This window comes from Macaca mulatta, chromosome 9, assembly GCF_049350105.2.
Source record: "Macaca mulatta isolate MMU2019108-1 chromosome 9, T2T-MMU8v2.0, whole genome shotgun sequence".
Classification (NCBI taxonomy): domain Eukaryota; kingdom Metazoa; phylum Chordata; class Mammalia; order Primates; family Cercopithecidae; genus Macaca; species Macaca mulatta.
In genome coordinates this window covers 54,802,418-54,807,689 of record NC_133414.1, presented here as the reverse complement: position 1 = coordinate 54,807,689, position 5,272 = coordinate 54,802,418, and the positions used below count along the sequence as shown (strand labels likewise).

At 34.0% G+C, this 5,272-nt stretch overlaps 1 pseudogene; it reads right to left on the bottom strand.

Annotated features, from left to right (window-relative positions):
• Positions 1 to 331: 331 nt before the first annotated feature.
• On the bottom strand, positions 332 to 1,708 carry LOC106995833 (transmembrane protein 161B pseudogene; annotated as a pseudogene).
• Between the last annotated feature and the right edge of the window lie 3,564 nt (positions 1,709 to 5,272).

Here is a 5,272-nt window from a genome sequence, read left to right as displayed (position 1 = left end):
AACTAGAGTCATTTGAGATGTTTCAAAGACTGCTGGAGGTTTCTGTCAACCAAGGTAATCAGAAATATTACCCTTGTAGATAGTCCTCTCATACCAGTAAATACAGAGAGTTAAAATTCCAATGCCATAGTGTAACAGTTAACAATCTATTTTGTAATTTTAAATATTATAACATTAATTCACCCTGAGAATACAAAGGAAACATTTAATACAAGATATTCTGATTTTTTTCCCATTGTATTTACTTTCTTCTGGTTTTCATCAGCCCTTTAAGGACACAAATATTTGAATTTAAAGTGTGATTTTGATATGTTTTTTTGTTAACTGAGATTCATGCCACAGTCAGATATTGGTGATAAAAAAGCCCAAAAAGGCTTGTAGAAAAGAGGCAAGCAGCAATCCACCAGGTCAGAAAAGACAGAAGTCCTCAAAAAAGAAGAAGAGTAAAAATATTTTTAAGCTGCTCAGTGTCACTGTTATTTGTGTAACAGTAACTTTCATCTTCCCTTCAGCTGAAGGTAATTCAGAGTAAACAATATTGTAGAGCAGACTATTATCCACTGGTAAGGTAGAGATAGATTCTGGATAAATACCCCAGGAATGATTGCCTAGTGTTTCCAAAAGCAGAGTTATGTGAAATAGCATTACCAGAGGCACCACATACTGCAGCGCAATGACACAAAGATAATAAAAGATTCAAGCCACCATTTTCTGTAGCTCAACTGTACTTATTCACCCTGCTTCTTTCTTCATCTGATCCACACATTTTTGGGTTAAATTTAAATAAGCTTGCAGGTGACTACACATCATGGCCAACCACAAAGCACACAGCAGGATTATTAACCAGAGTCGCAGAGTATCGAATGTGGCTTCTGGCATTAAAGGGATACTTTCTTCACCCAAGGTTGGGTTCATAATGTAGTCTTTGGTGACTGGTTTTACCCAGAGCAAAACCATAAATAAATGTGCCAAGAAGCTGATATGAAGTAATGTTTGTGTAATTTTTTGTGTTGTCAAATTCAGGGCATCCAGAAGCATTTGAGCCAGTCGTAATCCAGGAAATGTCAAGAAAGCCCCAAAGAGTGAACAGAAAATAGCCAGGAAAAATTTGAAAGTAAGTTTTGAAACAGGACTCTGAGATTCTAAACCTTGCTTTTCAAGAAACTGCTTCACACTATCTGAAAAATTTGTAAATCCTGTTTCAAGTCCAAATTCCAGATAATTTTCTCTTACAATCAACACTACCATTGCTTTGTCAAAGAAAAAAAATCCAAAGGTGACACAAATAGATTTTTCACCACCATATTCTACTTTAATATAGTGTGTAGTTAATGAAAATAGAACTTTGATTGCAAAAGACAAAACAAGCAGGCACCAGACTAAGCTGATATTCATTTCCTGTGTAGGCTTCATAAACTTGTAATAGACTTCAGTTACTAGATACACAACTGTAGCAGCCACTGTGAAATCCCCCAGTCACTGGTGTTCTGGAAAATAATGCAATGCTAAAGTATCCACTTCTGTATCTGACTTTGTTTCTAGATGAAGGTCAATATCCTGTGGAATGGTTAATGACTTACTTTCAATGTGACCATTATATTTCCTACCTTTTTTGCTTTTCCCTTTTTGCTGATTCCTTGCAAGAATTCCACCGAGCAAGAGAATAGCAAGGCATAATCTTCTGCATGACACTGGCCATCACCATGGTAACAACAGCTGTATATCTATCACACACTATGAGTGAGAACATGCAGTGTTTGGTTTTCAAGATGGATATGTTTTTAACTATTGAAAGAAGTGAAAATGAAAACACGACATATCAAAATCTATACTATACAGCAAACACATTAAGAACAGGTAGGCAATAGCAATAAACATCTACACCAGAAAGCAGAAAGATTTCATATAAACAATCTAACAATGCACCTCAAGGAAGTGAAAAAGCAAGGACACAGCAAACCCAAAATTTGCAGGATGAAAGAAATAATAAAGATCGGAGAAAAACTAAAGAGAGACTAAGGAAAGAAATACAAAGGTCAATGAAGTGATATGTTATTCAAAAATATAACCAATATTGATAAACTGCTAGCTTGACTAACCAAGAAAAGAGATAAGAAACAAATCAGCAAAATAAAAGAACAGACATTACAATTGATATCACAGAAATACCAAAGATAATTAGAGAATATTATAAATGCTAACAAACAGGAAAATATAGAGGAAGTGATTGAATTTCTATAAACACATAACCTATCCAGACTGAATCAGAAGTAGAAAAACTGAAGTGATCAATGAATAATGAGACTGAGTCAGTAAAAAAATGTCTCCCAACAAAAAAAGAGACAAAATCAGGTCGAATAACTGCTGAATTATTCCAAATGTATAAAAAAAGAATGAATACCAATCCTCCTCAAACTATTTCAAAAACACATGAGAGAAAGGAATGCTTCCAAACTTATTTTGTGAGGACACAATACCAAACAAGACAAGGATCCACCACCAACAACACAAAACTATGGGCCAATATCTGTAATAAACATAGATGCAACAATCTTTAATAAAATGTTAGCAAACCAAATGCTACAGCACATCAAAAGGTAATGCACCATGATCAAGTGAAATTTATACCAAAATTCAAGGATGCTTGCATACACATATCAATACACTGAATATATTGCCTCAGTAGAATGAAGGACAAAACCCATATAACTAGGTCAATAGATGTAGAAAAAGTAATTGATAAAATTTAACATGTGTTCATATTAAAAACTCTCAACAAACTAGACATAGAAAGATCATTCTGTAAAGTAGTAAAGGTCATATGTGACAAACCCAAAGCTAACAATATACTGAACAGACAAAAGCTGAAAGCTTTTTCTCTGACACCGAACAAAACAAGAATGTTCACTTTCACAAATCTTATTGAACATGAAAGTCCTAATCAGTAATCTGGCAAGAGAAAACAAAAACAAAAACAGACATCCAAATTGACTTGCAAAAGGAAGTTAAATTGTCCACTTTGCAGATGACATAATTTTTTATATAGAAAAACCTAAAAAAGACTCCAATAAAAGACTGTAAGAACTCATAAACAAGGCCAGGTGCTGTGGTTCATGCCTGAATTCCTAGCACTTTGGGAGGACAAGGCAGGTGACTCTCCTGAGGCCAGGAGTTCAAGAACAGCCTGGCCAACATGGTGAGACCCTGTATCTACTAAAAGTGAAAAAACTAGCCCGTGGTGGCATGCGCCTGTAGTCCCAGCTAGTCTGGAGACTGAGGCAGGAGAATCACTTGAACCCAGAAGGCAGAGGTTGCAGTGAGCTGAGATCACACCATTGCACTCCAGCCTGGGCGAAAGAGCAAGACTCCATCTAAAAAAAATAATTAACACACAAAAATCAGTAGTGTTTCAACACATTGACAATAAAATAGTCAAAAAATGAAGCTAGAAGGCAATCCTGTTTACAATAGCTATATAAATTACCAATGAGTAAATTTAACCAAGACATGAAAAATGTTTGTGAAGATAACTACAGAACACTGATGAAAGAAATTGAAGAGGACACAAACAAATTTAAAGAAATCTCATGCTCATGGATAGAAAAAATTACTATCATTAAAATGACTACATTATCCAAAGAAATCTAGAGTCAATGCAATTGCTACCAAAATAACATCATTTTTATAGAAATAAAAAAACCCGAAATCTATCATTTGTATGAAACCTAGAAAGAACTACAATAGCCAAATTAATCCTGAGCAAAACCAATGGAAGAAAATAGAGAACCCAGCAATACACTTCTGTTTGTATAGCCAATTGATTTTCAACAAAGGTAGCTAGAATGTACACTGGGGAAAGAATACCTTCTTCAATAAATGGTGTTGGGAAAATTGAATATCCATATGCAAAAGATTGAAACTGTATCTCTCACAATACACAAAAGTCAACCCAAGATGGATTAATGACTTAAACATAAGACCTAAAAGTATAAAACTACAAGAAGAAAACGTTATAAAAATCAGAACATTGGTCCAGGCAAAGATTTTTTGGTTAAGACCTCAAAACCACAGTCAACTAAAAGCAAAATAAAAAAATTGAAACTATAATAAATGAAAAAGCTTCTGCACTGCAAAAGAAATAATCAAAACACCAAAGAGACAAACTGTTGCATAGAACATACTGAAAAGTGTTCAACTGACAACCAATATTTAGAATATATAAGAAACTCAAGCAACTCAAGAATAATATTAAAAAGACTCATTAAAAAAGTGGCCAAAGGACATGAATGGATATATCTCAAGTGATGACACATTAATGAAAAACAGGTCCATGAAAAAATGCTGAACATTCTCTGGGAAATGCAAATCAGAAGCACAATGAGGCATCATCTTACCTCAGTTAGAATGGCTATGATTAAAAAGGCAAAAAATAAAAGACACTGTTGAAAATATGATAAAAATTAATGTTTATATGCTGTTGGTGGGAATGTAAATTAGTACAACCAGTATAGAAAACAGTATAGATATTTCTCCAAAAAGTAAAAATAGAACTTCCAGATGATTCAGGACCCCACTATTGGGTATTTACTCAAAGGAAACTAAATCAGTATATCAAAGGGATCCATGCACTCACATGTGTATCACAGCATTATTCACAATTGAAAAGACACAAAATCAACCAATGTTTCTTCAATGAGCCAATGGATACAGAAGATGTAGTACATACTCACACACGCAATGGAATATCAGCTATAACAAAGAATACAATTAAGTCATTTGCAACTGGTGGTGACTACATTGAGTGAAATAAGCAAGGCACAGGATTCAAATACCACATGTCCTCAACTCATACATAAGAGCTAAAAACTTGGTCCCACGGAGATAGAGAATAGACTGATAGATACCAGAGGCTGGGAAGTGTGGAAGGGTGGGAGAGGAAAATGAACAGAGACTAGCAAATGGGAAAAACACACTGACATAGAAAAAAGTAAGTTTTAATGTCCAGTGGAAGGCTAGTGTGATTTGTGTTAACAATATATTTTATATTACAAAGTAGCTAAAAGAGAGGTATGGAAATGTTCTCATCACATAGAAATTATATATATTCAAAATGATATCCTATATACCTTGACTTGATCATTACACATTCTCTGCATGTAATAAATACTCACATGTATCCCATACATATGTAAAACATTATGTGTCAATAAAAGAAAAACAAAAAATACAAAGTTTAAATCTAAGCAACTTTAAAATAAATAGACAAAAATAT